This window comes from Apium graveolens, chromosome 9, assembly GCF_009905375.1.
Source record: "Apium graveolens cultivar Ventura chromosome 9, ASM990537v1, whole genome shotgun sequence".
In the NCBI taxonomy this organism is placed as follows: Eukaryota; Viridiplantae; Streptophyta; class Magnoliopsida; order Apiales; family Apiaceae; genus Apium; species Apium graveolens.
The window spans coordinates 172,838,363-172,851,693 of record NC_133655.1 but is presented as its reverse complement, the minus strand read 5'-3'; the positions used below and the strand labels follow the sequence as shown (position 1 = coordinate 172,851,693).

At 37.9% G+C, this 13,331-nt stretch overlaps 1 non-coding gene across 1 annotated transcript; it reads left to right on the top strand.

Moving 5' to 3' along the window:
- The first annotated feature begins 8,672 nt into the window (after positions 1 to 8,672).
- LOC141688489 (small nucleolar RNA R71) lies at positions 8,673 to 8,779 on the top strand. The gene has a single exon (XR_012561930.1). It is a non-coding gene; the product is annotated as a small nucleolar RNA R71 (small nucleolar RNA).
- Positions 8,780 to 13,331: the final 4,552 nt, after the last annotated feature.

The following is a 13,331-nucleotide window of genomic DNA, read 5'->3' as shown; positions in this document are numbered from 1 at the left end:
AAGGCAAGAGTGTAGATATTTAAAGATATAGAGGAATGATTGGATCATTGCTTTACTTAACTACATGTAGACCAGACATCATGTTTGCAATATGTCAATGTGCAAGATTTCAAGCCAATCCAAAAGAATCACATTTGATGGCTGTGAAGAGGATTTTCAGATATTTAAAGGGGACTCCAAACTTGGGACTGTGGTATCCTATGGGAACTGGTTTTGAAGTTGTTGTCTACACAGATTTAGATTTTGCTGGATGCAGGGTTGACAAAAAGAGTACTAGTGGAAGCTGTCAATTTCTTGGTCAAAGACTTGTATCCTGGTATAGCATGAAACAACAATCTGTATCAATTTCTATAGCAGAGGCTGAATACATAGTTGCAGGAAGTTGTTGTGCTCAAGTGCTTTGGATTAGAAATCAGCTAATGGATTATGGCCTAGTGTTACACAAAATTCCTATCATGTTTGACAATACTAGTGTTATATCTATAGTGGCTAATCCAGTTAATTATTCTAGAACAAAGCACATTGATGTAATGTACCATTTTATTAGAGAACATGCTATAAATGGTACCATTGAGCTCTTTTTGTTCCAATATAAAAACAATTAGCTGATATTTTTACTAAACCTTTAGATGAAGCAACTTTCACTAGACTTGTAGGTGAAATTGGAATGCTTAATTCTTCATCATAAGGCAAGAACTCAGCTAATGTTTTGCAGCAGATTAATTTCTAGTAAATCAAAATTTATTTGATTTAATTGGAAATTAACTAAAATATGAATTATAAATATTTCAGAAATCTCTGCATATTTAGTTTTCAAAACAAAATTTTCAGCTTGTAATTTTTCAAGTTCTAAGTAAACTGCTTAGTTGTTAATTTACATCCTTAATATGTAAAATTAACATAAGGCAAAATTAAGATGATCAAAAGTATATAGAGAATTGAGTTCTCGATAAGTCTAACTGATTTATCGACAAGTCATTTTAAAACTTCTCGAGTGAGTTCTCAATAAGTCAATTCATTGACTTCTCGAGTGACTTCTCGATAAGCTTTATTATGACTAATCGATAAGTCCTTATAGAGTTCTCTAGTAGTGTTAATTTAGAGAGTTCTCTACAAGTATAATTTTTAGACTTCTCAATGACTCAGAAATGAAATAATTTAACTTAATAAATTATTTTTGTAAAATACTTTTAGAAAATTTATTCTAATTTTATTTTGAATTTATTCAAATAAAAGTTAAAAATTAATTCAGTCCATTTTTGGACAAACTGGGTATTTATTTGACATCTTGATAAGTCATTTTTTTTGTTCTCTATAAGAGTAATTTTAAATGACTTCTCGATATGTAATTTTTTTTCTTAAAATGACTTCTTGATAGACTAAAATTCAAAATGTCCATTTTTGAGTTCTCGACAAATCATATGCTTTTACTATAAATACCTAGACATCTCGACACATATACGTACTTACAACTTTCGAGATCTCAAGTGACCTAGCTTCCAATCCAAAATTAATTTCTCTCTCGTTTTTACTCCTTTCTCAAAAAAATTTCATACCCATTCACACTCACTAAACAACAATGGCAGAAAATAATGTTAGAGCAACTATCCCAGAGAAAGGAATAAACTACCTAGCTTTTACTGATGCTGACCAAGCCCTGATAGTTTCAAGGGGTTTGTCCAATTTATGTCTGAATCTTACATTGCAGGAGCCTTGACTGCTAACCCAGTGTTGTACTTGGATGTGCTGCATGAGTTTTGGACTACAGCTGTGGTAAGGACTGTGATGAATGATAATTTTATATCTTTGGTGGTGACTTGCTCAGTTGGAGGACAACAAATTGAGTTTAATGAGCAAGACGTGAACATAGCCTTAGGATTGCCCACTGCAAATCTAGTGGAGGTACCCACTCCTGATGAACTGACTGAGTTTCTGGACTTCATCAATTATGGTGGAAAAATCAACTTGTCAAGCTTGAAAATGACCAATTTAAGAAATGAGTGGTCCTTTGTTTTTGATTCTGTGGTGAGGGCCTTCACCTGCAGGAAGACAGGATATAACAACATTTCAAGTGTGGTGCAGAAGTTGGTGTACACGATAGCCCACAATAGACACTTGAATGTTGGTCTATTGATCCTGGAAGAACTTGCAACCAGGCTAACAATGCCCCTATCAGCCAGAGGTAAGGAAATTTTCTTTCCTAGATTTATTATGTCCACTTTAACTCATAAAGTAGCAGACATACATTTATTAAATGGTATAGATAGCACAAAAATAGGCAATTGTAAGCAAGTGTCTAAATTAATATTTGGTTCACTTACTACAAAGAATAAGGTAAATGTAAGTCTGAAAACCTTGACTGTTAACCCAGTGTTGTACTTGGATGTGTTGCATGAGTTTTGGACTACAGCTGTGGTAAGGACTGTGATGAATGATAATTCTATATCTTTGGTGGTGACTTGCTCAGTTGGAGGACAACAAATTGAGTTTAATGAGCAAGATGTGAACATAGCCTTAGGATTGCCCACTGCAAATCTGGTGGAGGTACCCACTCCTGATGAACTGATTGAGTTTCTAGACTTCATCAATTATGGTGGAAGAATCAACTTGTCAAGCTTGAACATGACCAATTTAAGAAATGAGTGGTCCTTTGTTTTTGATTCTGTGGTGAGGGCCTTCACCTGCAGGAAGACAGGATATGACAACATTTCAAGTGTGGTGCAGAAGCTGGTGTACACAATAGCCCACAACAGACACTTGAATGTTGATCTATTGATCCTGGAAGAACTTACAACCAGGCTAACAATGCCCCTGTCAGCTAGAGGTAAGGAAATTTTCTTTCCTAGATTTATTATGTCCATTTTAACTCATAAAGTAGCAGACATACATTTATTAAATGGTATAGATAGCACAAAAAAAGGCAATTGTAAGCAAGTGTCCAAATTAATATTTGGTTCACTTACTACAAAGAATAAGGTAAATGTAAGTCTGAAAATCACTCCATTCATGCTGGAGAGGTTTAGGACTTACCCTTAACCAATGCCTGACATGAGGTCAAATGTACAATCTCGCACAGCCATGATCCCTGAACCTATAAAAGTACAAACACAGGAACACCCACAGGGATCTTGCCAAGCTGAAACCATTCCTTCAAAATCTGTAGAAGCTAGGAAACCAACCACCTCATCTTCTCAAAAGGATGAGGTGAGTAAAAAGAAGAGAAAGGAGGTAGTCTTAGCAGTTATAACTGAGAGTGGTGAGGATCAAACAGAAGCTGAGTCACCCAAGGTCAAAAGATCAAAGAAGAGTAAGAAATCTGAGCTGACCCCTCAAGCCACCTTTGTATCCTCCCAAAAGGATGTAGTTATAAAAATGAGGACTAAACAGACTCTAGATAAATCCTCTCAACAGGGTGTGTCTATTGAAAAGAGCATTCACCCCAATGCACCTTGTACAGAGTCTGCATAGCCTGCACCTGAAGCAATTCAAGTGTATGGTAGGAGGAATAAGGATGGCACACACAGTGAGGGCACATCTCTTGAAGCTCCCTCATCCATTCAGGGGAGCTTCCAACACTCACACCTAAATAACAATCTCTAACATCTCAAATTTCTTCTCTACCAACAGCACTTGAATCATATTCTCAAGTGTAAGCTAACTCAAGTGACTTGGTTCAAGAACCTTGCTCACCACCCAGACACTTCATTTAGATAGTGAAAGGCTACTAGCTGGGGTAGACCTTGATGACACCATCAAAACTATTAGTGCGAAAACGCGCGCTAATATTCACGTAAGTATACGCGTTTGCAAGTAGTACAAGATATAAATCAGATTCGTTCCCAGAGAGACTGGTTTAGGTTAATTTAAATTTATGCACCTATGCAACAATGTATGGTTATTGCTCAATGCTAATACAAATAACAAATTGGCATTGTTTATAACTAAGAATTAAACTAACAATTATAACTAAGAGAATAAGAATGGTTGAATTAATATATATGACAAATATGGGATCCTAACTTCATTAAATACTTCATTCAATAGTCTTTTTGTTCTTAACCTTAGCATGTAATGGTGATGACACTAATCAGATAACACGAAACTGATAAACGCCAACTTTCGTTGCACGAATAACATTCTACCAGACATCCAAAAAAGAGATAGAAGCTGAATAGACAACAATTATATTGAGACCCTATATGTCTATAAAATTTGACAACATAACGGTTTAATGCACAAGTTATCTATCGTGATTACATAGGGCAAGTAAGATGGTTAAAATTACCTACGCATCATCCATAACAAATACATGAACCTGTGCTAGCATGGCAAGTTCTAAACCTCTATATTTATTGTCATTTCAATAGAGATTAACACGTTATCTTATATGTTAGCTACGCATATAAGACGAATAAGCACAACCAATACTATGATATCAATCAATCACCACACACCAAGATATTGAAATAAATTAACTAAAAAAATCTGTAAGTAAATCCGTTAGAACCCCACGATAACGATTAAATCATAATCGAACTCATCGTCACCATGGGTTCCAATGAAAGCATGATAATAAACAATATAAGAGTGCTAGGCTTCAAAGATAAATCGAAAACAAGCATCCAAGTATCAACTATATTGAAGAAAACAAGAGTCTTCTTCTCTGTAGCCTTCTCATGCTCTCTAGGTCTTCTTATTGCTCTCCCAGGCCTCCTGCTTGTTAAAAATGTCTTTTTATTGGTATATATAGGCCCCCGGATGATCTGGACCCTCAAAATCATCAAATTCTACTAAAATCAGAATTCTGGGGCAAAAAGGGTGGCGCGGCCGCGCTGGTTTTGGGGGCGGCGGCGCTGGTTTTGGCAGAAAGTCAGCGTGGGCGCGCTGGTTTCTGGGGCCGTCGCGCCTGACTTCTCTACTTTTCTGCTGAATCTTCTTTTGGCCATATCTTGAGTTCTACTCGTCAGAATTAGGCGATTCAACTGTCCACGCGAAGCTAACGAGATTCTCTACAACTTGATAATGTCCTAGGCTTCCATTTCTGATATTTTTTTAGCATAATTCTTTGAAAAGCTTCTTTCTTCCTTTAACTGATGCTTGAAATGCAATAACACAAAAATACATCAAAAATACCAATAACTTGAGTCCAAAACACCTACTTAAGCTTGTAATGAAGCGTTCTAAGTAGATATAAAATCCAATTATCACACCCCCAAACTTGACACGATGCTTGTCCTCAAGCATAAACAGACTCAAAAAACTATAAAGCAAACCTAATACATGAATGCAACTACGTGAATGTAACTAAATGATAATGCAATCGATCCCCCCAGAATAACCATAACCAAATGAATAAGCCAATGTCTTTAAGAATGCCATGACTCTAAACAGAGTTCGAATAAACCCCAAAAACCAACTCACAAACCAGAAACGTGCGTGTGTGCAACGTTTAACAGATATACTCTCAATACTAGATCAATAACCATACTTATCCTATCATCAAAATAATCACAAGTTTATAAACAGAATAAGCGTTAAACGCATAATGACGCACAACACCTTCTTTCTACTAGAGTTATACAAGGATTCATGTTATTATTGAACACATAACAAAGATGCTTACTTGACCGTGCAATGAATGAGGTCCCAAAAGACTTATACAATAATACCCATATAGCGAGCGTTAGGTTATCAGATCCCGGACTATAAAAGCCTTAGGTCACTAGGCACAAAGTCCCCTAAGAACTTAATAACTCGAGTATTAAAGAGCTCACTCTTGATCAATTATGCATAAACACATACCTTTTTTTGTTCTTTTTTCTTTCTTTCTTTTTTTTCAACAGTTTCTGAATGAGTGTGTTTCGCTCCATTTCATTCAACCCTAGACTACTCATAAATATATGAGTCGGCTACTAGCCATTTGATGCCTAGCCTTACAATAACTAGCAATGAAATCCAAGCTTTTCTCTAGTTTAAAAATTCAGTGTTCCTACGTCATTACGAGAATATCACAAATTCTAAATATAACCAAGTGATTAAATCTCAACAACAAACAAGTATAATCATGATCTAGATCAAAAGCAACCCTATAAGACTTTGTGAAAATATTTGTTTCTGGCATGCAAATCAATTCGTTAGGACTTAAACATCCCTCTATTCGTCATCACCACACTCAAATCAACATCAACTAATTATTCAAAAAAATAGCTCAACCTAAGGGATCATTTTATATGCATGCAAATGCAACTACATGGACTCTCATAAAAACACGAACAAAAATACAAACAAATATGTACTAAATGAACAATCATTCAAAATTATGAATGAAATACAACTAAACATGAAACACGAATCTATATGAATCTATATGAACTATATGGACACACACAAACTAATCCTTACATTATCACCTCCAAACTTGAAATTTTTAATGTCTTCATTGAAGGTAATAATAAGGATTTCATGCATACCTAGTTAGCGGAAGGATCACCCTCTTCGGGCGAAGGATCAGGTGCCCAATCAACCTCGACACCAGTGTCTCGGGAAATATTACCGAGAGCGTGTGTCAAATCCGTAGCAAAATGACGGTGAATGTCGTGCAGGGCCTCCAAACGCCTAGTCAATCGCCTGTACTTCCCATCACGAATACCAGTCCTATCAACTGCCTGTTGCGCATGAGAAGAACCCTCTATAGGCACTTGGGGATCCGTTCGGCTACCCTCTACATAATCAAAAATATATCCCAAGCCCTTGTCATGGGGTGCACCTAAGAATGCATAACTCAATTGATCTGGTAGTGGGTTGAGCTCAAGTATGGGAGCATCTTCAATAGACGGCTCGAGACGCTCCTGAGAAATTTTCAGCTCTGCTAACCCAAGAGAATCGAATGGAATATACAACTTCCTCTTCCAAGGAGGTGCATTCAAAACCTACAGTTGCTCTGCTCCTTCCTTGTCATCAATAACTGATTTCCCCATTAAGGATCTCTCTAAGGTCTCTGACTTTGGCAATTGCTCAAGTTCCGAATTCACGACAGAGTCTACCCACTCTACTTTAAAGCACTCCTCTTTAGCTGTGGGTAACTTTATTGCCTTGAACACATTAAAAGTGATCTTCTGATCATGAACCTTCATCGTAAGCTCTCTTTTTTGTACATCAATCATAGTTCAGCCAGTAGCTAAGAATGGTCTCCCCAAGATAATGGGAATCTTCTTATCCTCCTCAAAGTCAAGAATTACAAAGTCAGCAGGAAAGATAAGTTTGTCCACCTTGACCAACACATTCTACATAATGCCTCGTGGATATGTAATAGAACGATCGGCCAACTGCAAGGACATATATGACGGCTTCAGATCAGGTAGACCAAGCTTCTTGAAGATAGACAAGGGCATCAGATTGATGCTAGCTCCCAAATCACATAAACACTTGTCGAATGACAAGTTTCCGATGGTGCAAGGAATAGTGAAGCTTCCAGGATCTTTAAGCTTTGGAGGCAACTTCTGTTGCAGCACAGCACTGCATTCCTCCATAAGAGCAACGGTCTCTAAGTCATCGAGCTTCACTTTTCGAGAGAGAATACCTTTCATAAACCTCGCATAGCTAGGCATCTATTCAAGAGCTTCAGCGAAAGGTATGTTGAAATGAAGTTTCTTGAACACCTCTAGAAACTTAGCAAATTGCTTATCCAACTTCTGCTTCTGCAGCCTTTTAGAAAAAGGAGGTGGAGGATAGACCTGTTTCTCCCCTGTATTACCCTCAGGAGGAGTCTGTTCCACAGTTTTCTTCCTTGATTTCACTTCTACGTCCTTCTGCACATCTTCTTCAGCCAAAACTTCATATTCTGGAACTTGAGATTTTTCAGGGCTTGCAACCTTCCCAGACCTTAATGTAATTGCCTTAATCTGCTCTTCTGCTACCCTCTTGCCTGGAACTTCTGCATCACTAGAAAACGTTCCTGGTAGTTGATTTAATAAGATGTTAGCAATTTGTCCTATCTGGTTTTCCAGAGTCTAGATAGAAACAGCCTGGCTTTGGCATATAAGAGCCTGGTTTTTGCACATAAGCCTCCCCTCTAATTCAGATTTTTATTCAAAAATTGACTTGCATCATGAGTCTGTTGTTGAAGTTGGAGTTGTTGTCTTGGTGCAAATTGTTGCTGAAAACCAGGAGGATTGAATTGATTGGATCCAAACTGCTGATAAGGCTGTTGTACCACATTCTGATTGTTGCTCCAGCTAAATTTAGCATGATTCCGGTTGTCAGGATGATAAGTGTCTGGAACTGGTTGCTGTGATCTCTGAAAGTTGCTCACAAACTGAGCTGATTCACTAGATATACCGCATTGCTCCGTCGTATGCGAACCTGCACACAGTTCACAAACTCTGGTTATCTGATTAACACAATAGTTAGCCAGAAAATCAATCTTCATAGACAATGCCTTTAGTTGAGTAGTGATAGCCATAGCTGTATCCACTTCAAGAACTCCTGCTACCTTGCCCTGTGGCAATCTCTGGGCTGGATACTGATATTCTTTAGCAGCCATCAGTTCAATTAGATCATAAGCTTCCTCATAGCTCTTTGCCCATAATGCTCCACCTGATGTTGCATCGATCATGGGTCTTGACTGTGCTCCCAAACCGTTATAGAAGCAATTGATGATCATCCAATCAGGCATTCCATGATGAGGACACTTCCTAAGCATCTCCTTGTAGCGCTCCCAAGCTTCACACAAAGATTCTCCCATTTGCTGCGCAAATTGAGTAAGAGCATTCCTGATTGCAGATGTCTTTGCCATAGGAAAGAATTTTGTGAGAAACTTTTGAGAAAGATCTTCCCAAGTAGTAATCGAACCAGCTGGTAGATAGTGTAACCAGCTCTTAGCCTTGTCCCTCAGAGAGAATGGGAATAGTCTCATCTTCACAGCATCTTCAGAAACACCGTTGAACTTGAAGGTGTCGCAGATCTCAATGAAATCCCTAATGTGCATATTGGGATCTTCCGTTGAAGAACCCTCAAATTGGATTGAATTCTGCACCCATTGAATTATGTTAGGCTAGATCTCAAAGGTATTAGCTGTGATAGTTGGCCTGATAATGCTAGATTGAATGTCATTGATCTTGGGTTGAGAAAAATCCATCAAGGCTTTCGTTTGTGCTGCTGGATCTCCCATTGTAATGAGTACCTGAAACACAAACATATAAACCGTGAAAGTAAAAGAATCTGAGTTAGTTAACTTTAACGACTACTGATGACAAGCGCATAAACTAAAAATTAATACCGAGTCCCCGGCAGCGGCGCCAAAAATTTGTTAGGGTGAAAACACGCGCTAATATTCGCGCAAGTATACGCGTTCGCAAGTAGTATAAGATATAAATCAGATATGTTCCCACAGAGACTGGTTTAGGTTAAGTTCAATTTATGCACCTATACAACAATGTATGGTTATTGCTCAATGCTAAGACAAATAACAAATTCGGATTATTTATAACTAAGAATTAAACTAATAATTATAACTAAGAGAACAAGAATGGTTGAATTAATATATATGACAAACATGGGATCCTAAATTCATTAAATACTTCATTCAATAGCCTTTTTTTTCTTAACCTTAGCATGTAATGGTGATGACACTAATCAGATAACACGAAACTGATAAACGCCAACTTTCGTTGCACGAATAACATACTAACAGCATCCACAAAAGAGATAGAAGCTGAATAGACACCAATTATAATGAGACCCTATATGTCTATAGAATTTGACAACATAAAAATTTAATGCACAAGTTATCTATCGTGATTACATAGGGCAAGTAAGATGGTTAAAATTACCTACGAATCATGCATAACAAATACATGAACCTATGCTAACATGGCAAGTTCTAAACCTCTATATTCACTGTCGCTTCAATAGAGATTAACGCACTATCTTATATGTTAGCTACGCACATAATATGAATAAGCACAACCAATACTAGGATATCAATCAATCACCACACACCAAGATATTGAAATAAATTAACTAAAGAAATCCATAAGTAAATCCGTTGGAACCCCACGATAACGATTAGTTCATAATCGAACTCATCGTCACCATGGGTTCCAATGAAAGCATGATAATAAATAATATAAGAGTGATAGGGTTCAAAGACAAATCAAAAACAAGCATCCAAGTATCAACTATATTGAAGAAAATAAGAGTCTTCTTTTCCGTAGACTTCTCGTGCTCTCTAGGTCTTCTTATTGCTCTCCCAGGCCTCATTCTTGTTAAAAACGTCTTTTTATTGGTATATATAGGCCCCCGGATGATCTGGACCCTCAAAATCATCAAATTCTACTAAAATCAGGATTCTGGGGCAAAAAGGGTGGCGGGGCCGCGGTGGTTTTGGTGGCGGCCGCGCTGGTTTTGGCAGAAAGTCAGCGCGGGCGCGCTGGTTTCTGGGGCGGACGCGCCTGACTTCTGTACTTTTCTGCTGATTCTTCTTTTGGCCATATTTTGAGTTCTACTAGTCAGAATTAGGCGATTCAACTGCCCATGCGAAGCTAACAAGATTCTCTACAACTTGATAGTGGCCTAGGCTTCCAATTCTGATCTTTTTTCAGAATAATTATTTGAAAAGCTTCTTTCTTCCTTTAACTGATGTCTGAAATGCAATAACATAAAAACACATCAAAAATACCAACAACTTGAGTCCAAAACACCAACTTAAGCTTGTAATGAAGCGTTCTAAGGAGATATAAAATCCACTTATCAAAAAATATGGGGGATTCCTCAGTTTTTACTGAAGACCCCATGGAGTTACTAAATGCACCTTCATGTGTAAATCAGTCTTAACAGACTGTAAGGTTTGAGGGTAGTACTCCTAAGGGGGAGCTATCTAAATCCTCTCCAATTCAATTGGAGGTTTCTCATGTAGGAACAACTCCCCTCAAACCCTAGCAGAAATTGCCTTGGCAGTTGATGATAGGAGTACAATTGCCAATGATCCTGCTATGGGGGAGGCAAGTTTATCACTTTCAAGTGACAGTGCTTTGCAAGAAGCACAAGGGTTTGAGACTGGTGCACATGACAGTAACCCAGTCAAATCCCCTCCAATTCAATTGGAGGTTCCCACTCTATGTGAGGAACAACAACTTGTCAAAACCACAGAGCAATTTGTGAGTAAAACTGTGACTTCAGTCACAGGCGGTTCTGATGCTCAACCTTCTACCTCTCAATCACACTTCATCTCTCAATGGATCCAAGACACTGAAAATCAACCAACTACTATTGAAGATCTTAGAGTTGATCATCTTGGAGGCCTGGCTCAAATCTCACAACAGCTACTCACATCCAACATGTCCAATCAAGACTACCAATAAATCATGCTCTCCTACCAGGCTGATGTGGAAGAAAATGAAGCAAAAATTGTTGATGAAGCTGGTCAGGATGCTAACTGTGATGCTTGGTTGGACAAAGAATTCACAATTGAGATGGATATTGTGTTAGCAAAATTCAGGGAGGGGTACATTACAAACTTGGGAAGCAATGTCAGATCCCTCACTCCACAGGAGGTATATGATGCCATCAATGAGGTCTACAAGGCTCAAATCAAGGCTTTCCACAACTTTGGAAAAGCTCTACAAATAACATTGAATGGACATCAGGACAAAGTAATGAAGATGGTCAGAGAAAATATGGACCAAATCATCCCTTCTCAAAGTGAGATCAAAAATCAATTCAAGATCTTCTCAGAACAAATGTCTAGGTATGATCTCAGTGATATTGATAAGAGTGTAAATCAACTCAAGAAATCATTTGTATCCTTGCACAAGGTTGTTCAAGATCATATCATTAAAACCAATGACACAAAGTAGAAGTTGGATCAAATGCACACTACAAGATACACTCTTTCACCTTTGATCATGGATGAAATTCAGAAATTTATGCAAGCTACTTTTGGTCAATCTACTATTATCTCTACTACAAGCTCTTCTTCTCCAGACATTCAAGCACTCAAGACTCAAGTAGCTTCTCTGGAAACCTCTAATGCATCTCTGAATGCTCAAGTGAAAGCTTTGACTTCACTAGTTCAAAGTCAACAGTCAGATATCAAGAACCTAGTGGACTCTCACAAGCATCTCCAAATGCAAAACTCTGTTGCTTTGGGAGCCATCATGGGAAAACTCAACATACCACTACCTTCACTTCCTGAACAGATTAGGCCAGAAATTCCAACTCCCCTCCTCATGCTTGTCACCAAGACTAAGGGGGAGATTGAGGCTAGAATTCAACAATCTAAATCTAAGGCTAAAGAGACTGTTCAAACTGGTCAAAGCTCAAATGCAATTGATGTTGGAAAGGAAAGACTTCAAAGGGATGCAGAATAACCAAATCAAGATCAGGAATTTAATGACCTTCTTGCAGCACTAAGAGTCTCTCTAAAATAACTATGTGACTTGCAAGAAAGCTTTGGCTAAAAACATCAACTTTATAAGGGTAGTGGTAGTGAATATTGATAACTTTCTGCAGAAAAGGATTGTCATGAACATCAATGATGGTGGTGTGGACAGGTGTATTCAGGTGACTCTCACAAATCTTCAAATTTTAAGAGCATATGAACTTGATGTGATGATTGGCAGAGTAAATCCAGACATTCAAGAAGATACTCAACTTCTCCAAGAGCTTAAAAAGGCACAGATAGAAGCTTTTCCAGAAGCCTATCTATATCCAAACCAAGGAATAGTTTACATCTGCCCAATGACCAAACAAGCCAGACATCTTCTTGTTCCCAAACATTGTGTTAGATCAAACATGAGGTTGATCATGACATTTCAGTCTGACTTGAAGCACAAAAATATCAAGAAGCATGAAGATGTGGAGATAAACATTTTGGAGAGATATCTTGTGAACCCTGATACCATGCTGCCAAATACACTGTACAATCTAAGAAAAGACAAGGATGGTGATGAGCAGAAGGATGACAAGCTAAATCCTTCTAGTTCAAATCCAAGTCAAGCTTCTAAAGCAACTGGAAGTAAGGATAAAAGTCAAGATGAAAAGAAGAAGGATGATGGGAAGAAGGGAGGTGACAAGAAAAGGGGAGAAGAGAGAAGGAGCAAGAAAAAGCATGACAGCTCAGGCTCAGAACCACATCAAACCCTAAAAATCCAAACACAGCCAGCTCAAACCTCAGCTCAACCTTCAACATCAACTATCTTAAACATCAAACCACCTCAAACCTTAAAGCCTAAATTTCTATTCAAGCAAACTGCTAACTTTTTCCTAAAAAATCCAATCACCACAAGCCAAACATCTCTAAAGAAAATCTCAATCCTACCATTTGTCAAACC